This window comes from Humulus lupulus, chromosome 5, assembly GCF_963169125.1.
Source record: "Humulus lupulus chromosome 5, drHumLupu1.1, whole genome shotgun sequence".
Taxonomy (NCBI): Eukaryota; Viridiplantae; Streptophyta; class Magnoliopsida; order Rosales; family Cannabaceae; genus Humulus; species Humulus lupulus.
In genome coordinates this window covers 206870995-206894235 of record NC_084797.1, presented here as the reverse complement: position 1 = coordinate 206894235, position 23241 = coordinate 206870995, and positions in this window count along the sequence as shown.

The following is a 23241-nucleotide window of genomic DNA, read 5'->3' as shown; positions in this document are numbered from 1 at the left end:
TGGCTTGTACATTCAAAGGTCCACAAAAATATAAATGCACAATTCCAAGTGGTTTCTTGGCTCTATCACCATTTGCAGAGAATGGACGCTTGGTCATTTTGCCTTCTAGACAAGATTCATAGACAGGTAATTCACCTAAGGTGAGTTCCCTCAAAGATCCATCCTTTGTAAGTCTTTGAATCCTATCATAGCCAATGTGACTTAGTCTCAAATGCCATAAATATGTCATGTTGTCGTTATCGGTCTATTGACGTTTATTGGTCCTAGGTTTAGCTACTTTGAATAAATCATTGTTAAGAGTGAGGGGTTCGTTAGGTTGCAGAATATAAAGCCTGTTTTCCAAACATGCAATACACAATTGTGATCCATTGAAAGAAATAGATATATTAAAATTTGTGAAAATCATAACAAATTGTTCTAATTGCAACATGGAAACTGAAATTAAACTTCTACTAAAATCCAGAATAAAAAATACATCATTTAAAATTAAAAATTTATTTCCAAAATTTAGATGAACTCTTCCTCTAGCTTGGACTGCAACGAACGCTCCGTTCCCAACTCTAAGCTTTAAGCCACCTTCGCCCATTTCATCCCACAATTCAAGAAGCTATAAAGAGTTACAAACATGGTTAGTAGATCCAGAATCAATAATCCAAACAGATTTGTCATTCTCTAAAACACATGTTTCTAAGATAAATGAACTATAATCATTACCTTTGTTTATAAGATAAATGAACTACAATCATTACCTTTGTTTTTTGCTGCTAGAAACTTGGAGCAATCTTGTTTCCAATGCCCTTTCTCTGGAAAACACTTACCTTTACCTTTCTTGATTTTCTTGTTCTTCCCCTTAGGCATCTGTGCACTCGTCTTTGCAGCCTTTGTATACTTGGGGTTGTTTTTTTGTCCACCTTTCCTCTTGTTTCCAGCTTTTGAAAACGAAGCTTGGTTAGCTTCAGCCTTAGTTGGATCAACAACAGTAGTAGTAGTTGTCTTCTTTTCTCCTCCCTTACTCGTTCCACCCATGATAGACTCGAAAGTCTGAAGCTCGTTCATGAGCTGTGTCAGACCATAGTTAAGTTGATCATGAATGTGCGAACACAGTGCCATCTGAGCATTGGCGGTGCCATCACGAACGTGCAGGGACAGTGCTCGTTCTGGGGATTCCTCAGGCCTGATGAACTTGGAGTTGTCACCAATCAACACTACGCTAATGTTCTACTTCCACTTAAGGAAGTTTTCTCCATCGAAAGTTGAGAAAGGATGGGATTAGACACAGCCATACTCTACTTATTATCAATAAAATAGAAATCAATCACTTTTTCTCAATAAAACTTCTATTCACACAAATTTCAAGAAATAGCACAACATATACCAAAATATGTAAGATATGAAAAAAAATATAAAAAACTATCATATCTCTATTTCTTTAGGTTTTTAACTATTCTATGATATCCTTGTCTCGGTTGGCGAGAGTAAAAATACCACTAGTTAAATAAAGTTGTAAACTTATTTAATAATAGACGACTTGAAATAAAGATTTTGGACATAGATACTCCTCGTGTATAAGCCTTAGGTTCTTCAAATTGGTTCCTCTGACATAGACTATTTTCTTTCGTAGTGATTCTATTTATCTAGGTGTTGTAATTTTACTCTCTATTTTATGTCCATTTTTAGATTTTGATTTAATTTTTAAATTTTCAAGATTTGCCTTCATGCTATGCATGTGGTTATTGATTAGTCTCTTGGATTTGTATTATTGAATTAACTCTATTTAATAATTGTTGATTTGAAGTTTGTAAACTATAAATATTAAACAATTTATTTTTAAAATTCTCCTAAAAAATATTTCTAGAACCCTAAAATAAACGTACCTTTAGGACACAACTTTAGGGAATGGTATTCAAACATTTATAGCGCTTGTGTTCGAAGTCGAATCAAAGAATCAAATTTAGGGATTACTTTTGGGATAGTAATATAATAAATTCATTTAAGTTTTTTAAATAAATATTTTATGCTTTGGGTAATTTCTCTAAACGAAAAATGAGATTTATATAAGGACCAATTTTCATGTCATGCACAATTGATGCGGGACATGAAAAAAATTTCTTTCATGTTTTGATTTGTAGGACATGAAAAGTGTTGTGGGACATTATAGATATTTTATTTAATTTGTCCACTGGAATGGGGACGTGAAATGTAAACAAAAATTATGGGTACATTTCACGTCCCCCAATGAATTTCATGTCCCACATTGCAAGACATGAATTGTCTCTTCGATTATAAAAAAAAATGTCCCACATGGTTTAGAAACAAAACAATTCTCCTTTCTCCCTTCGATAAATTCAATACTCACCTATCTTTCCAAACACCATTAAGAAAATAATCAATTAACTATTTCAATTATTATAAAAATAATTAACATAATAAAATGAAGTTTAAAATTTTAATTCTATTAATGATATAATTTAAATATTTTTGTTGACTCATTTTTTCTTGAACTCGTCTAACACCCAAAGAATAATATAAATAAGATTTGTGAGAGCTAAATAAAGCATATGGGATACTTCTAGTACCCATAAATAATGGATAGAGAGACAATTTTATAGTGGTGCAGCCCCAAAAAGATGGTCTATATCCACTTAGTCACTATTATTCATATTGCAAGCCATGTGTTACATTTGTATTTAGCTTTTAGCTATTTGGCTCCATTGAAGATGGAGAGCCCTTTTTGTAAAAATTTGTCGCTCTTCTCTCTCACCCCCTCCTTTTTGGTCCCTACTCCTATTATTTATATTGAGGAGTTAAGGTTATATTTGAGTGGGCTTATGTAATTGGGCTTGGCCGAATAATTAGACAAAGTAACATGTGACTAGGCCTTAGGCATGATCTGGGCTGATGGGTAGTAACACTCCAAAAATGGGTATAACACTTGCCCCCAAGTCAGTCTTCATGCTTGCATAAGGTTGACTTATCGTGTGAACTTTCTTCTTCACGAGGACAAGATCCTTAGGCCTTGGACGTATCATTACTTTACTTTTTCGGTCTTTAAATAATGATTCTGGTGCGCATAGCCTCACAAGTCTTCTTGTAATCCATTTGAAATGCCTCAGACCTGAGCGTGGAAAATAGTGACTACAAAAATATCTAAGCTGCTCATAGGCTATTGAGAGAGCTTTGTCTGAGAAGCCTCATTCTTGAGCTAGGCAAGTGGCACCAAGATCTGAGACAGACGAGACGCCCTACGTACCAAGGACCAAACAAGGCTATTTCTCCAGGTTCCGAGGACCTCAAAGAACCAAGCAAGAGGAATGCTCTAGGTTTCGAGGACCTCAAGGAAACAAGCAAGATTAATGCTCAAGGTTCCGAGGATCTCTAGGAACCGAGCAAGAAGAATGATCAAGGTTCTGAGGACCTCCAGGAACCAAGAAAAATGAATATTCCAGGTTCTGAGGACCTCGAGGAACCAAGCAAAATGAATGCTCCAGGTTGCGAAGACCTTAAGAAACCAAGCAAGATGAAATATCAAGGTTCTGAGGACCTCTAAGAACCTAGCAAAATGAATGCTCCATGTTCCGAGGACCTCGAGGAACCAAGAAAAATGAATGATCAAGGTTCCGAGGTCCTCCGGGAACCAAGCAAAATGAATGCTCTAGGTTTCGAGAACCTCAAGGAACCAAGCAAGAGGAATGCTCAAGGTTTCGAGGACCTCAAGGAATCAAGCAAGACTAAAGCTCAAGGTTTTGAGGACCTCAAGGAACCAAGAAAAATGAATGCTCAAGGTTCTGAGGACCTCAAGGAACCAAGCAAGACTAATGCTCAAGGTTGTGAAGACCTCAAGGAACCAAACAAAATGAATGCTCTAGATTTCGAGGACCTCAAGGAACCAAGCAACAGGAATGCTCAAGGTTGCGAGGACCCCTAGGAACCAAGCAAGATGAATGATCAAGGTTCTGAGGATCTCAAGGAACCAAGAAAGACTAATGCTCAATGTTTCGAGGCCCTCAAGGAAGAAACCAAGACTAATGCTCAAGGTTTCGAGGACCTTTAGGAACCGAGCAAGATGACAACTCCAAGTTCTGAGGTTCTCCAAGAACCAAGAAAGTCTATTGCTCCAGGTTTCGAGGACCTCTAGAAGACAAGAAAGATGAATGCTCTAGGTTTCGATGACCTCAAGGAACCAAGAAAAATGAATGCTCAAGGTTCCGAGGACCTCTAGGAACACAGCAAAAAGAAAGCTCAAGGTTGTGAGGCCTCTAGGAACCAAGCAAAATGAATGCTCCTGGTTTCGAGGACCAAGCAAAATGAATGCTCTAGGTTCCGAGGACCTCAAGGAACCAAGCAAGATGAATGCTCAAGGTATTGAGGATATCTAGGAACCAAGCATGATGAATGCTCCAGGTTCTGAGGACTTCAAGGAACCAAGCAAGAGGAATGCTCAAGGTTTTGAGGACCTTTAGAAACCAAGCAAGACTATTGCTCCAGGTTTTGAGGACCTCTAGGAACCGAGCAAGATGATTGGCCCTGGTTCCGAGGTTCTCCAGGAACCAAGAAAGACTTTTGCTCCAGATTTTTAGGACCTCCATGAACCGAGCAAGATGATTGCTCCAGGTTCTGATGACCTCTAGAAACTAAGCAAGGTTATTGCTCCAGGTTTTGAAGTTCTCCAGGAATCATGCAAGGCTATTGCTCCCTGTTCCGAGATTCTCCAAGAATCAAGCAAGGCTATTGCTCTTGGTTCCGAGGTTCTCTTTAGGAACCAAGCAAGATTTTTGCTCCAGGTTCTGAGGACCTCTAGGAACTAAGCAAAATGATTGCTCCAGGTTCCAAGATTCTCCAGGAACTAAGTGAGACTATTGCTTCATGTTTTGACAACCACTCGGAACCGAGCAAGATGAATGCTCCAAGTTTTGAGGTTCTCCAAGAACCAAGCAAGTCTATTTCTCTAGGTTTCGAGGACCTCTACGAAATGAGCAAGATGATTGCTCCAGGTTCTGAGGTTCTCCAGCAACCAAGCTAGAATATTTCTCTAAGTTCTGAGGACCTCTAGAAACCAAGAAAGATGAGTGCTCCAAGTTATGAGGTTCTCCAGAAATCAAGCAGGACTATTGCTCCAAGTTTCGAGGACCTCTAGGAACCGAGCAAGATGAATGCTCCAGGTTCTGAGGTTCTCTAGGAACCAAGCAAGACTATTTCTCCAGGTTCCGAGGACCTCTAGGTACTGAGCAAGATGAATGCTCCAGGAACCAATCAAGTCTATTGCTACAGGTTTCGAGGACGTCTAGGAACCGAGGAAGATGATTGCTCTAGGTTTCGAGGACCTCTAGGAATCGAACAAGATGAATGCTCCAGGTTCCGAGGTTTTCCATGAACCAAGCAAGACTATCACTCCAGGTTCAGATGACCTCTAGGAACTGAGCAAGATGGATGCTCCAGGTTTTGAGGTTCTCTAGGAACCAAGTAAGACTATTGCTTTAGGTTCTGAGGACCTTTAGGAACCAAACAAGATGAATGCACCAGGTTAACTCCTCCCTTCAAACAATCCTAAGCGACCCTAAACATGTGGTAGATCTTGGGAGTAACATTATGCCTTATGCAGGTTCAAGTACCTGAGCACACCTTTGGGAATGGGTTCCCATATCCGACCTACCTCAGATGTTCATATATGAGGTTATTTGCCAATGTGGGGGAGCTGATGAGCTAGTCCTCCAGCTACTGCAGCGATATGTCTGAGATATCTCCCAACAGAGATGGTTTGGAAAAGCTAGTCGCATGGGTGAATTTTAGTGACACCAATGTCTATTTCCTTGTGTTCAGCTCTCAATGAATGCACCAAAATGTTAACTCATTTTTTCGTTAACTTGTTTAACACCCAAACAATAATATTGAGAAGATTTGTGAGAGCTAAATAAAGCACATGAGATGCTTTTAGTGCCTAGAAATAATGGATAGAGAGGTAATTTTGTAGTGGTTCACCCCTAAAAAGATAGTCTACATCCACTGAGTCACTATTATTCATCTTGCCAGCCATGGGTTACATTTGTATTTAGCTTTTAGCTATCTGGGTCCATTGAAGATGGAGAGCTCTCTCTGTAAAAAGCTTCCACCCTTCTCTCTCACCCCTTCCTTTTTGGTCCCTACTCCTCTTATTTATATTGAGGAGTTATGGTTACATTTGAGTGGACTTAAGTTAGTGTGCTTGGCCCAATAATTAGACAAAGTTAGTGAGGAGTTATGGTTACATTTGACTGGGCCTTAGGCATGATCTGGGCCGATGGGTAGTGACACTCTAAAATTGGGTATAACACTTGCCCCCCAAGTCAGTCTTCATGCTTGCATAAGGCTGACTTATTGTGTTAACTCTCTTCTTCATGAGGACTAGATCTGTAGGCCTTGGACGTATCATTACTTGACTTCGTCAGTCTTTAAATAGTGATTCTGGTGCGCATAGCCTCACGAGTCTTCTTGTAAGCCATTTCAAATGCCTCAGACCTGAGCATGGAAAATAGTGACAAAGTGGATGGATGCCGTCTTTTTGGGGCTGGACCACTATAAAAGTCTCTCTCTATCCATTATTTATGGGCACTAGAAGTATCTCATATGCTTTATTTAGCTCTCACAAATATTCTCAATGTTATTCTTTGGGTGTTAGACGAATTGACGAAAAAATGAGTCAATTTTTTTAAAATTAAATGAACAAATAAATCAATTAAATATATTAATAAATTGAATTAAAATATATAAAAAAACATTTTTATAAATTTTGAAATAAAATAAAATAAAATAAAAAATATTTTTCATGTCTCTCAAAGTGGGACGTGAAAAGTAGGCACTTTTCACAACTCTGGATATCATGACCCGCGCAAGTGGGACGTTTCGTGTCACGTATAGAGAGACTTAAATGACCATTTTTGTAGTAATTTTTGTCTATTCAGTTAATCATTCCATTCCATTTCACAGTCAACCAAACATAAAAATAGCTATTAAGTTATTAATTTCTTAAATCAAATCAAACAATTTCTTTAACATTCTTATTCTATTCCATTAACATTCATTTTCCCAATTCTAATTTTATTCCATTGTTTACATTACCTTCAACAAAACACACTCTTAGAACTAATTAAGGTGGTGTTTGGTTTGAGGTAAGGAAATAAAAGGAAAACAATAAAATGATTTTTATTCTTATGTTTGATGGGTAAAACCAACTTAGGAAAGGCATTCCAAATGAAAGCCCATTCACCTAAATAATAAAATGGGTGGAATTATAATTCCATTCCATATTTTAATTAGTTTTTGTAACATCCTCCTAATCTATGACCATTACACTGTGTAATTAAATAGTGCTTAACTCGCTAAACACGTTTTTTGGACTTAAAACGTGTAAATGAAACTAACCACATGTTTAGTTACTAAAAATTTCGGTCAAATGTCAAACATATCATTAAAAGAGTTTGACTTCAATACATGGGATCCCAATAGAGTTCAAAACTGTTACAAACTCAAAATGTAAACAGAAGCCGACCTAGGTGGCAAAATTAGTGTCCAACCCTAGTTCCAACTAATAACCTCGGCCATGGCGGACAAGCAGGCCACATATGTAGACTCTACCCCTGATGCTCTCAAACTCATGGCTGGTCCATTTTTTCCTTTCCTTTACCTACACCATTTAGCACTCGTGAGCCAAGGCTCAGCAAGAAAACATAATCATGCTCATAAGCAGTAAATCATCAGATCACGGAATCATAATTTGCATGACTAGCAGTAATAACCCTACTCATGCATGCGATCAATCCAACTAAGTGACTATAAATCCACACTAGGGCATATTGCCTAATTCCTCGTATAACCAGCCTTAAAGCTGGCCAAGCGTACCTGACGCTTATTATTTCATGGAGCCTAAAGGTCGTTCAAGCATATATCACGCTTCCTGGTTAGCTTAACCACATCAGTCGGCGTTCAGCACGCTATTACCGCCCTCGACTCATGAGCTGAGCCTTCAAACCCTCGACTTATAAGGTAAGCCTTATATAAACCTTCCACTTATAAGTCGAGCCTTATAAACCTTCGACTTATAGGTCGATTCTTTTAACCAGATATATCCTTGACTAATAAGCCAAGCTTTTCATCAGATATCATAGATGGATCATTGACTTATAAGTCGAGCTTTTAGTGAGATACAATAGATAGAGCCTTGACTTATAAGTCGAGCTTTTCAGTCGAATATAATCAATAAGTTCTCGACTTATAAGCGAAGCCTTCCAATCAGACATAATAGATAACTCTCGACTTATAAGTCGAGCTTTTCAATCAGATATATAGATAAGTAGTTATTACTTAACACAGGTAAACACAACATAATTAACATGTTTAATAAAAAATTCTCGGCATAGTGATAACCATGTACTATAACTAGGCCAAGCCCTAAACACAAATCGGGTGCAGTTTTCTTACCTCTGGTCCAAACACTAGATAAATAGAAATGACCCTCATACACGATCTCTTTCCGAGCCCTAGCGGTACCCTAGTCACAACCATAATAAAAGATATCCATCAATATTGAGTGAATAAAGGCTTCTGAACTGAGTCCTAGCCTCCGGGACCTCGAATTCTACTAAATTAGGTAGTAGAACCCTTCCCGAGCCCTTAGTTTTGAGTCCTCGCATTCAAAAACCCCTTTTGGCTAACTTTCCAACTAGCGTCGCAGCACGCCTTAAGTAAGAGAGCCCCCAGCCTATTTTCCCTGGACACGCGTCGCGGCGCAGCCCACCAAGCATCGCAGCGCCAAGGCGATTCAGGGAACCGCCCTACCCCTTGAGTTCATGTGGGTCGCGATGCTCTAAGAACAGCGCCGTTATGCAACCCTGCAAACCCAGTTTTTCAACATTTTTCCTCCGAGCCAAATCTCTCCAAACTCACCCCAAACGTGAACCAAGGCCAAAATTGAATGCGAAAACCAGTTTAGCATACCTCAAAAAACACAATAACACCACAACCTTAACCAAATCCCTCTTCAAATTCAAAATCATCACATTGAGCCTCAAAGCTCAAGAACACCAGAAACAAGTGAAAACTCAGTAAGTTTAGAGGAAGAAAATCATTACCTCAGCTGGATAAATTGACCCTTAGTTGTACTTCCTCAATTCCCAATTCTATGATCACCTCCAAGCCTTTTAAATTCAAGAGTTCTTCTCAAAATTCAAGCTTCCCCAAAGGGAGAGGGAGAGAGAGTAACAAGAGAGAGATTGAGGACTGCTGAGTGCTCTTACTAATTTCTAAAGGCTTCTACTAGCCTAAGTCCGTCCAACGTTGGGGAAAAGACCATAACACCCATAGCTCTTACTTAGTTCCTTAATGCCTTCAAGGGAAAAATAGTCTTTTGCCACCATTTCCCGCCAATCTCAATTAACACCTCATAATTTCCAAAGTAGTCACCAATTAACTTCCCATTACGCGATAAATCTCGGTAATGTACTAAATTACCAAAATAGCCCTAGGCTCACCCCGAGTCGAGTATTTGACCCTGTTGTGACTAAACTGCTAACTTGCTCACTAGGATCGCCCTGTGCCGACCAACTCAAATATATCCATATAATAATGTGGTCTTAATCCTAAAACACATATATTTACAATTATACCATCAACAGGTCAAAATTACGAAAATGTCATTCTAATAAGAAACGAGCCCACATGCATATTTAATAAACTTAAACATATAAACATAATCATATCATAATATAACTCACATAAATACATAATTAATCCAATTATTTCATATATAAGCATATAACATTCCAATATTGTCCTCCAGTGCCCCCTAATCAAGGTACTAAGCCTTATTAGAAATTTTGGGACGTTACAATAGTTATTCTTTTATTTCATTAATAGTTCAACTGGGAATTGTTATTGTCTAAAATTATACCTACACAAATACTTATGTTAGTTATCTTTAGTATAGCTATATAACAATATATATATATATATATATGTATATGACAATCTTTGATGTCATAAATGTCATTAAAGATAACATTAATGATATGTGCTATAATGTCTCACTTTTTATATATAAAACCACTTTGATAAATATTGAATTCTATGTGGTATTAAAAAAAATTAATCAAAATTCAAACAAAAATTATCCTAGCTAATGTAATTTTAAAATGTCAAATAAATATAAATATTAGATATTTTTTAAATAAAAAATATTAATTAAAATTGTATATCCAAAAATAATTTATGTGAAGTTTTAGTGAAAAAAGTAGTTTTGTATAAATAATATTTAGAAAATTAAATTAGAAAAATATTCATTTTAAGATTAAGGGTATTTTTGTCAAAATATAATTTTCTCGATTCTATTTGACATCTAACCAAATATAAGAATAAGCAGCACCATATTAACACCCTAAAAAATAATTTAAATATATCTTTTTTTATTAACTTACGCTCATTTATTTTTCTTTTTTGTTCATATTCTAAAAAATACATATTAGTAAAATATAATTAAAATATTTAGACATAAAATCAAAACAAAAATATATATGAATTAAAGTAAAAGTTTTAAAAAATTATACATTATTCTTTTAAAAATTATGAAAACAAGAAAAAGATAAAATAATTGAAATTAACAATTAAAGAATATCCCAAAAATATTGAGAAAAAAGGTTAATAATAAATTAAAAAAATAATTTAATTTAATTATTTTTAATAAAAGGGACATATATTATTAGGGTGTAAATATAATCCATCTAAAAATAATTATTTAGCTATTGATTCTCTTGTTCTAACCAAACAACGTAGTCGCTCTATCATTCTTATTCCACCCCATTACCATTCTTATTTCTCATTCTTCATTTCTCTTAACAAATGTATTGTTTTAGTAAATTAAGATATCTATACCATAAGAAATTAATAAAAAAATAACAAGATCAATATATATATATATGCAAAAAATCACTACTACAAAATGAGCCTTCTAAGACCATTTAAAGGGATCATTAAATACTTTTCATGTAACGTCTTGCGTTTTTTGGGCCTTTAAACAACTCGGGTCGGGATTTTTTTCCCCGAGTTAAGAATATTATTTTAAATAATATTATATTTGTTTAGAATTTATTCCATGAGTTATTGCTAGCCAAATTATGAATTTTGTGATTTAAAAATCAAGATAAGACTTTCGGACTTGGACCGACACAAAAACCCTAATCGAGTAAAAATATCAAAAAATAAAATGAAAAACTATGACAAATATATTTTGGGCATAAAATACATTCATAAAAATTAAAGTTTGGTCAAAAAAATAATAAACCTAAGAGAAAATAGAAGTTTTAGGGCATTTTGTGTTAAATGCTTAATTTTACCGAATTGGGGAATTTTATTCAATGAATGGACCTTAGGTTAAACTTTATTATGTGATTAATTAAATTAAATATGAGAGACATTTAATTTAATTATTATGTGTTAAGTTTTATTTTTAAAACTTAATAAGAGTGAAAAAGGTTATACGAAGTCAAATTGGATTTTTCTTCTTAGGAAATATTTATTAACCCTGTAAAAAAAATATAATTACATATATAATTAAAGGGTGGTCGGCCATGTGGGGAATTTATTTGGGTGGACCAAACGGTTTTAAGTTTAATCCCATTTTTAATATAAGGTTAAGGCATCAAGTGGATATTTTAGAGGAGTCTAAACCCTTCCAACCCTCCCCAAAACTGACCACTCTCTCTCAATCACTCTCATCTTTTTTGAAAACTCTCTCTCAAGTTTTCTCTCCATTTTCAACCTCAAGAACACTAAGAAGGCTTGGAAGCTTAAGATTTGGTCTAGGAAGGGTTTCCCTAAGGTAAAGTTTCAAAAAACTAGACTTTTGTAAAGTTTTAACCATAGATTTTTCAATAGCTAATTATATATATTGTTGGGAGAGTTGGTTAAGGTTTTAAAAGGGTTTTGAAAGGGTTTTGAAGGATCCAAAGCTAGTAGAAATATCCAAACTTAAAGCAAGAACAACAAGAGGTAAAAAGTTTACTTTTTCTGGTTGTTATTGTATGGTATTTATTTTTAAGCATTATTTTGTATATTTAATGCTTAAATTTTCTTATTGGTGATGTAATAAGGCTATGGTAATTGCATTATAATTTTTATGATGCTTGTGTGTTGATTTTTGAAAATACGAACCAAAATCCCCAAGGGTTTTGTTGAAAACCCTAAAACAAAAATACAAGTTTTGAGTTGTGACTTCCAAGTGGTCAAGCATCCACTGTATATTGATTTTGTAAAACTTAATTGTGTTGGGATGTTTTTGAGATTGAGTACATAATATTGAGCTTTTGAAACACTCAAAAATGTTTAAAAATGAGTGAGTTATGCTATTTCAAAGTTTAGGTAAAAAACTGTTTTTTCATATTCTTAATTTCCGGGCCAAGTTTGGACAGTCACTGTATAGGGAAAATAAACTCAGTTTTTTTATTAAATTTTTTGGACATATTCTTGGCATAACCTAGTATTCCATTGTAAAATTTGGTAACAAAATACTAAACGGTTTGAAAGTTATTAAGTGCCAAAGTTTGGAAAATTAAGGATTTGAAAATAATGTCATTTTTACCTCATTGTTGGAAAATAATTTCACCAATAAAAAATGCTCCTTTTGTCCTAATATTTTACAAAGACCTAAATGTCATACCAAAAATAGAATTGAAAAATTTTGGTAACAATTGGGTAAGTAAATTTCAAGTTATGACTTAACAAAGTATGTAGTTAAAAATGTGAAAAATAGAGTTTTCACACTTAGTGTAAAAATGAGATTTTGGAACTTAAGGTAAAAAGTAAAATTTTGCTTATTGCAAAATAAAAACTTGGTAAGTCTTGAAAACATATTTTGACCTAAAATACCACTTTGAGTTTAGTGAGAATTGTTTTTATTAAAGAATTTTTATTCTTTCTAAAAATAAAAGAATTAATTTATTAATAAGTTAATAAATTAAAAGAGGGTTTAAAACCCTATATTTTGAGAAAATAATTAAGTGAATTATTTTTCTAGTAAGTAAACTTGATTAATTGACTTTGGAAAAATTAACTAGTCAAGATGAGAGATTTTTAACAGTTTTCCTAATTAAGATAAAATTAGGCTATTTTCTTAAAACTGTTTTTAGAGATTAAAACCTTAAGAAACATAAAAGAAAAATTAAGAGTTTATTTCTTGAAAAATAATTAAGGAATTTAATTAGTATTTTCGGGATATAATACCGGCTAAAATCTTTTATATATTTAATCGACTTGTTGAAAGTACGAGTTAATAGCGATACCTTTAAAGAATACAATTTTTAGCGGATTGTGGGAAAATACTATTGTGATACCTGAGCCTAGGTATCGAGACCATAGGATAGGTCTCCCCGAGACTTAAGGTTTAGTCTCAAATATTTTTGTATGAATTTCCTTAATGGGTTTAAAACCAAATAAGGATCTTTAATCCTTACTAATGATTTTGAAAATGACCAAACTACTCAAAATAATAATAATGAATTATGAGGTGCCATAATTAATCCGAGTATATTGTATGGATAATTACAATATTGGCTAAGCATAACTGGATTATACATTGGAGGGTGAAATCTTGCTGAGCGCAAAGGACTCCAAGTAAGTCAACTTCTATTGTGTGGCCGCAACATGAAACGACTATTGTATTGTATGTTAGTATAGAGACACATGCACATATATACACTATCGTAGAAAGTTTACTTAGAGACGTTAGTCTAGTTGATGCTGATTCAGAAAATATGACCGGTAGATATCCGTCATATTCTAGACGGTTGATCCCCGTCACACTACTTGATTTTATTTATGTCTGATCCATTACCGTGACGAGTGGCCAAGAGGTGAGGATTGCTGGTTTAAACCTAGGGGCGCCAAAATGAATGGGACCTAGGGGCTCTCATGCTTACTTAATCAGTGAACAGTTAGAACTCGAGCAAGTGCTCTGATAAGTTATTCCTGGATGGTAGCCGTGAATATTGGCCATTCAGTGAGAGTGCCTAGAGATACTAGGGGTTGCCAATTTCTAGTGAGGCTGAACACCCTAGGGGCAACTGCTCACCAGCACCATTGATTAACATAGAAGTCTCTGTAAACCCTTGTAACTTCGAATACACTCTTGGATAAGTAGTGATACCCTAGGTAACTTGATGGTTACCCTAGTTAGGGATTTACTCTTGGATAAGTAGCCATGCCCTAGGTAACGCGATAGTTACCCTTGATGGAGATATTTATTGGCTAGATCTTAGTGTTGAGATTCAGATCTCTCATACAGATTAGCATTTATGCTGGAGGGCGTGTTACGCTCGAATTTTTGGAAGGCCCTTGCCCTAAACTCTCCCAAATGGCACCTCTTGCACCTAAGGCATTCAGGATAAGACTTCCAGGCTTCATTACCACCTGGACGACCCATTGAAATACCACGGGGTCGCCTATCAGGACCTGGAACTGGGAAGGTGTCAGTAACCATCCTCTTTTGATCACTGGGGCCTCCATCCCTACTTGAACCCACTAATGGAGGACCTGTCCTCCTGAATTCCTTTCTGGCTGCACTATCTCGCCAGATCTTGTTCTCTGTACTCTCAGCTGTGAGTGCCTTCTCGACCACCTGTGCATAGGTAGTAACCCCAGCAACAGTGGAGATACGTACATCACGGGCTAATATGGGCTGTAGCCCCTGAAGAAATCTCTCTCTTCTGGTCCCATCAGTGGGCACCAGCTCCATGGAAAATTTTGCCAAACGATCAAATTTCAAGGCATACTCAGTGACTGACAAACCTCCCTGAAGTAGCTTAATGAACTCCTCGGCCTTTGCCGCTTTGATAGCATCATTATAATATTTTTCATTAAATAGAGTTTGAAACTCTTCCCAACTCAAGTCATTAACATTTCTGGTCTGGGTAATAACTGTTATATTATTTTATAATATAATGTAAAATTATATTATATTATAATATAATGTTTTAGATTAAATAAATGTGACAAAGAATATCACATATTGTAACATATAATAGAGAGTTACAATATTTAGATATATGGGATATATCCAAATAATGTAACATATTTGGTGTTACAAATTTGTAACTTCCAAATATTACCCTTTATTGTGTAAATTGTTGTTACACAATATTGAGATGAATTTCATAAAGCCATATGTGATATGGCTGTTAGAGATATGATTTTAACCCCAATAATGTGTTTTGGGAGTTACAAAGTTATTTGGGAGGGTTTGGAACCGTTTGGAAAAACAGCATATTTTTAAGTGCTGAAATTGGCCGGTGGCCGCGGCCACTGAATGTTGGTGGCCGCGGCCTGTGGGACAGAGACCAGTGGCCGCAGCCACAGGCCAAAAACTGACCAATTTTTCAGTTTTTTCAACCTTTGTTGAACGGCTCAAAAAACCCAAATAACTCCCAAATCTCTTTTTTAATTCCATATTAATCCAATTAAACATTGGTAACAGCCATGGGGGTTGGTGGAATTTGAAATTCAAAGCGTGCCTCTAAACTCTATAAATAGGAGCCTATAGCTCACTTGTAAGACACAACATTTCTATCCATTAGAGCACTTGGCTAGAAACACCTTGAGGCTTGATAATTCCATAAAGCTTTTCCAATATCTGAGAGAGATCCCTTAGTGCTTGAGTTAGGGGGAAATAAGCTTTTGGACAAAGGTTTTAAACCTTGTTCAAGTTGGTGATCCCCAACCCTCTTCACTTAGGTTGTGTAAGTGAGAGTTTGCTTGTGTTTTTGTTCTTCTTTTTATTCTATTGCTTTTCTTCTTAGTCTCTTGTTCTATTTACTTGTATATTTTGTTTAAGAGTTGTAATATTTTCTTTTGGTCTAAACACTTTATTTTACTTGTAATCTTTTGCTTAGAGTTGTCTTCTCATTATTCTCTTCTTCATCATCAACTTCTTCCTTTTCTTTGTTTATTTGTAATTTTCAGTTATAGAGTTGTAACCTTATTTAATCAATCTATTTTTATTTGTAATATTATTGCTTAGAGTTGTAATATTATAATCATTTCCATTGAGGCAAAACAATTTTTTCCTAACATTCAAAAGCTTATTTCTTTTTTGTTTCAGTGGAAGGGGAGACCATCAAGATTGTGAACCAAGATCTAGTGAGGTTGGATAGGTTTGATGGATCCAATTTCACTAGGTGGCAAGACAAGGTGAAATTTTTTTTGACAACACTCAAGATAGCCTACATCCTTGAGTCATCCTTGGCACCTCTAACTGAGCCATCTGACAAAGACACTCCCGAGGAGGTGGAGAAGAGAAGGAAGAGGGAGGAGGACAACCTTCTTTGTAGGGGTCATATCCTCAACGCCCTATCCGATAAGCTCTATGACCTCTACACCAAGACCAAATCGGCCAAGGAGATATGGGATGCACTTGAGAAAAAGTTTAAGGTGGAAGAGGAAGGTACCAAATTTTTTTTGATATCTCAATACTTCGATTTCAAATTTTTTGGTGATAAACCTATTCTTCCTCAAATTCATGAATTGCAAATATTTGTTAACAAACTGAAAGTTTTAAAGATTGAGCTTCCCGAGGCCTTTCAAGTTGGTGCTATAGTGACTAAATTACCCCCAACTTGGAAGAGCTATAGGAAAAGAATCCTTCATAAAAATGAGGATTATTCTTTGGAGGAGATCCAAAAGCATATTCGAATCGAAGAGGAATCGATATGTAGAGATAAACTTGTGGAGGGGTCTAATGGAGAGACTTCCAAAGCAAATCCAGTGTCACAACCAAAACATCCCAAAAACAAAGGGAAAAAGGGTAATGAGAAACCTTTGGGTCCAAAAACCAACCCAAACAAGTTTAAGGGCAAGAAAGGTCCTTGCTTTGTGTGTGGGAAAAAGGGTCACTATGCTAGAGAGTGTAGGCATAGAAAAGACCAACAAGGACCTAAGGTGAACGCAACTCAAGAGAAAAACATAGTTGCTACCCTTAGTGAGGTGAATGCGGTCCAAGGCAAGGTGAAAGGGTGGTGGTATGAAACATGTGCCACCATCCATGTCACCTATGACAAATCATTGTTCAAGACCTTTGAAGAGTCAAAGGGCAACCATGAGATACAAATGGGCAAGGAGGGCAAATCCAAGGTACTTGGCAAAGGTACTATTGATGTCTACTTCACCTCCGGCAAGAAAGTTACATTAGTGAATGTACTTTATGTTCCCGAAATGAGTAGAAACTTGGTAAGTGGTGATTTTCTTGGCAAGCCCGACATTAAAGCCGTTTTTGAGTCCGGTAAACTTATACTTACCAAATCAAATGTATTTTTGGGAAAGGGGTACTCTTGTGAGGGTATGGTTAAATTGTGCACCAATGATGTAACTTTCAATGTTATCAATAAAAATGCTAATTCCGCCTATATTGTTGAGTATGATTCTTTATTTTTGTGGCATCTTAGACTATCGCATATAGCTTTTTCTACCATGAAAAGAGTAGTAAAATGTGGTATGATTGCATGCAATATTAAAAACTATGGTAAATGTGAAACATGTGTTAAGGCGAAAATGATTAAGAAACCATTTCCTAGTGTAGAAAGATCATCTAATTTACTAGATTTAATCCATAGTGATCTTTGTGAATTAAATGGTGTTTTAACTAGAGGTGGTAAAAGGTATTTTCTTACTTTTATAGATGATTTTAGTAGATATACCTATGTGTTTCTTTTAAAGCATAAAGATGAAACTTTTGATGCTTTTAAATTGTATAAATTAGAAGTTGAAAATCAACTAAATAAAAAGATTAAGGTGCTAAGAAGTGACAGAGGAGGAGAGTACTTCTCTAATGAATTCAATACATTTTGTGAAGAAAATGGTATAATTCATGAGTGCACTGCACCTTATACACCACAACACAATGGTGTTGCCGAAAGGAAAAATAAGACTTATCTAGAGATGATAAATTCTATGTTGGTGATTTCTAGGGTACTTCAAAGTGTGGGGGTGTCTTGCATATTGCAAGAAAAACGAACCTAATAGAACAAAGTTAGGTTCAAGAGCCATAAAGTGTGCTTTTGTTGGTTATGCCAACAATAGTAAAGATTATAGGCTATTAGACTTAGAGTCTAATATTATGATTGAATCTAGAGAAGTAGAATTCTTTGAGAATATATTATGTGACAACAATTCTCAAGCTTCAACATCTCTAAAGGAGAATTTGTTATATGAAAACAATTTTCAAGCTTCTACATCCAAAGTTGATTCTCAAGAGGAGAATTCTCAAAAGGATGTAAAGCAACCCTTTGAACCTAGAAGAAGTCAAAGGCTTAAAAATCATAAAAGTCTAGTAGTGGATGAGATAGATTCTCAACGAATTTCATTCTACATGCTAGAAGGAAATAGAGAGGAAGTCATTAGGAAAATACCTATTGTACTTCTTGTTGAGGATGATCCTAAGACTTATAGCGAAGCTATGCAATCGAGAGATAGTGCATTTTGGAAAGAAGACATCAATGATGAGATGGATTCCATTCTTTCCAATAACACTTGGGAATTGGTAGACCTCCCACCGGGGTCTAAGCCAATTGGGTATAAGTGGGTATTTAGGAGAAAATACAACACTGATGGCACTATCCAAACCTTTAAAGCTAGATTAGTAGCTAAAGGGTGTAGGCAAAAAGAGGGTATCGATTATTTCGATACCTATGCGCCTGTTGCAAGAACAACTTCTATAAGAATTTTGTTCGCTTTAGCTTCTATACACAACTTGTATGTTCATCAAATGGATGTCAAAACGACATTCCTTAATGGTGACCTCAATGAGGAGGTCTTTATGGAACAACCCGAAGGGTTTGTCCTACCAAAATATGAACATAAAGTTTGTAGACTTGTAAAATCCTTATATGGATTGAAACAAGCTCCTAAGAAATGGCATGAGAAATTTGATCAAGCCATCATGTGTAATGGGTTTAGACATAACAATAGAGACAAGTGTTTGTATTCCAAAACTTGTAAGGGATATGTGATCATTGTTTGCTTATATGTGGATGACATGCTTATTCTAAGTAATAGCATGAAAGGGATAGAAGAAACGAAGAGGTTTCTATCATCAACCTTCAAGATGAAAGATCTTGGAGAAGTTGATACCATACTCGGTATCAAAGTAAAGAAACATAGTGGGGGTTTTGCGTTAGGGCAAGCCCACTATGTTGAGAAAGTATTGAAAAAATTTAACCATCTCAAGGTTAAAGATGCCAATACTCCATTCGATCATAGTGTAAAACTAGAGAAGAATGAAGGAAGAGCGGTGGCTCAATTGGAGTATGCTAGTTCTATAGGGAGTCTAATGTACGCTGCCCAGTGTACTAGACCTGATATAGCATTTGCGGTAAGTAAACTTAGTAGGTTTACAAGTAATCTAAGTGTGGATTACTGGAAGGAAATTGGAAGAGTCCTAGGTTATCTTAAGAAAACCAAAGGACTAAGCCTTCACTACTCCAAATTTCATTCGATTTTGGAAGGATATACAGATGCAAGTTGGATATCCAATCTTGGGGACAACTTGTCCGCAACTGGTTGGGTATTTACACTTGGTGGAGGTGCAATTTCTTGGGGTTCCAAGAAACAAACCTTTATATCTCATTCCACTATGGAAGTAGAGTTCATAGCTCTAGCTGCTAGCAAAAAAGAGGCCGAATGGTTAAGGGATCTGTTGATAGAGATTCCCCTAATCAAAGATAATGTATCTACTATATCGATACATTGTGATAGCCAAGCGACATTGGCTAGAGCATACAGCGGAGTGTATAATGGGAAGTCTAGATACATTAGTCTAAGACATGGATATGTAAGAGAATTGATTCAAAGAGGAGTAATCTCAATATCCTATGTGAGAACAAGTGAAAATCTGGCGGATCCTTTCACTAAGCCACTAACGAGGGATTTAGTGGCTGCATCATCTTGAGGGATGGGACTTAAACTCCCTAAAGAGATTCACGATTGATGGTAACCTATCTTAACACTAGTTATTCAACTAGTGTTAGGTTCAATAGGTAATAACAAGTCAATCAAGTGAATATTAGTTGTACTCAAAACAAGTCCCATCTGAGATATTGAGTACTTGTGTGTTACCAAGTGGAGGGTTAAAACCGAAAGGTTTTTTAATAGAATTCAGTCTTGTAAAGACAAGTATTTTTGGTAACGAAATACTGTAAGAATTCTACCTATATGGACCTAGGGGTGGTGCCGCCTCTCATGAGAATTGGGAGTATTCTCAAGAACGTCCATGAATGGAAAGTGCACATGGCCATTAATGGTGCAAAGCGAGACATAGAGGTCTCAAGTGAACATCGCAAAGGTGTGTGTGTTATCACCGATTTGTCATCATGAAAAGATGGTTCAATGCCTAGTGCAACCTAATTTTTGACAAATTTTGAGATAATTACACTATAGTAAAGTTCAAGTTGAAAAACACTTTGCTCTATGCACTAATGCAATGACTCCTATAAGAGAGAGTTCTTATTTAATCAAGTGGGGGATATGTTATATTTCAAAATATGATGATTGATTAAATAAGTGTTACAATAGATAACTATTTAATCTTGTGGGGGAATGTTATATTATTTTATAATATAATGTAAAATTATATTATATTAAAATGTAATGTTTTAGATTAAATAAATGTGACAAAGAGTATCACATATTGTAACATATAATAGAGAATTACAATATTTAGATATATGAGATATATCCAAATAATGTAACATATTTGGTGTTACAAATTTGTAACTTCTAAATATTACCCTTTATTGTGTAAATTGTTGTTACACAATATTGAGATGAATTTCATAAAGCCATATGTGATATGGCTATTAGAGATATGATTTTAACCCTAATAATGTGTTTTGGGAGTCACAAAGTCATTTGGGAGGGTTTGGAACCGTTTGGAAAAACATCACATTTTTAAGTGCTGAAATTGGTCGGTGGCCGCGGCCTGTGGGACAGAGACCAGTGGCTGCGGCCACAGGCCAAAAACTGACCAATTTTTCAGTTTTTTCAATCTTTGTTGAACGGCTCAAAAAACCCAAATAACTCCCAAATCTCTTTTTTAATTCCATATTAATCCAATTAAACATTGGTAACAGCCATGGGGGTTGGTGGAATTTGAAATTCAAAGGGTGTCTCTAAACTCTATAAATAGGAGCCTATAGCTCACTTGTAAGACACAACATTTCTATCCATTAGAGCACTTGGCTAGAAACACCTTGAGGCTTGATAATTCCATAAAGCTTTTCCAATATCTGAGAGAGATCCCTTAGTGCTTGAGTTAGGGGGAAATAAGCTTTTGGACAAAGGTTTTAAACCTTGTTCAAGTTGGTGATCCCCAACCCTCTTCACTTAGGTTGTGTAAGTGAGAGTTTGCTTGTGTTTTTGTTCTTCTTTTTATTCTATTGCTTTTCTTCTTAGTCTCTTGTTCCATTTACTTGTATATTTTGTTTAAGAGTTGTAATCTTTTCTTTTGGTCTAAACACTTTATTTTACTTGTAATATTTTGCTTAGAGTTGTATTCTCACTATTCTCTTCTTCATCATCATCTTCTTCCTTTTCTTTGTTTATTTGTAATTTTCAGTTATAGAGTTGTAACCTTATTTAATCAATCCATTTTTATTTGTAATATTATTGCTTAAAGTTGTAATATTATAATCATTTCCATTGAGGCAAAACAATTTTTTCCTAACAATAACCTCCCACCAAATCTGGGCATCCTCCTGAAACATATAAGTGCCACAGGCCACCCTCTCGTTACTAACCACCCTCATGAAATCTAAGATGGTGGTAATCATACTCATCCATTGCTCTGCCTTGGCAGGATCTGCACTGCCCTCGAATACTGGAGGTTGCTACTTCCTGAACCTTTTATAAAGAGGTTCCCATTTATTTCCAACCTCAGGCAGTTGCCCAGCTGCTGGCACCAACATAGGAGGTGCCTCTAATATATTGGCCACTGCAGGTGCTTGTTGTTGTCTCAGGAGACGAAGTTCCTCTCCCTGTCTCAACACTGTAGCCTGCAGATCGCTAATTATCTGCTACCAGTTTACAGGAATTGGCTGTGGAATCTGTGACTGGTCATTCTTCTGACCCTGATTATTATTATTCTGGCCTTGATCACTCTGGCCAGCTGACATATCTGTCTGCCCTGGATTCATTCTTATCACTTATACCTTGCTGAAATAATAATCAATACGGCTAGTCAGGTAGTAATAACTAAACTTCTTGCCGCCTTACGGTCCAAGAACAAACAGATAACTATCATATTCCACAGTTATGAAAATATACAAGTAGATACATGTTTATAGCATTTAGCACTTAGCATGTATCATATAATAAATCACATTCAACAATACTAATAAGTATGTTTCAGCAATTTCAGTACTATTTAGCCCACGGTTGCTAAAGATGTAATATTTAGGGCACAAGTTTAACATGGTGTCTCATGTATACAAGGAAAGCATTTATACTATATTTAAGCAGTTATGCATATAACTACATAAATAGTTACCAAACCATGAGTCGAGCTTGACTTCAGTGATGAGTGTACATGCCCAGCCAGTCTACAGGAACCCTAACCTTGGCACGCTCTGATACCAAGTTGTAACGCCTTGGTTACCCCAGAACAGTTATGGTGAACCGAAAATTTAACTCGCTACCCAAGTTCTTTAGTTAAAAACGTGCTTCTAGGTGTTATTAACAGGCTAAGGTGGAAAACCAATCCAAAGGAAAAGATATACTTTATTTAAAGCATAAAATTGTTCATGGGCCCATAAAAAGCATTTACAAGTTATTTATAACTCAAAATGGTCATTACTGTTTCAAATTTACAACCCGCCAACCTAAGCGGCAAAAATAGGGTAAACCCCCTAGTTCCTCTGAGAACTCCTTGGCTGTGGTGGTCAAGCGGTCATATATGTATGTTGGGTTTTATGACCTTATAAAACCATGTCGGACATGTAGCACAATTTCATATTATCAATAAAAGTAGTAGAAATCATTTAGTTTGACAACTGTGTTGCTTGCTTGTTTGTTTTATTACATGACTATTGAAATAATACAAACATTTATAAAATCCCGAACATATGGATAGTTACAATTATAGTGACTAGGTCACAGTGGATTATAGTTGTAATTATATGTTCAAAAGAACGAGTCCTAAGATTAGATCAGTGCATTGGATTTTCACTGATTAGGCAATCT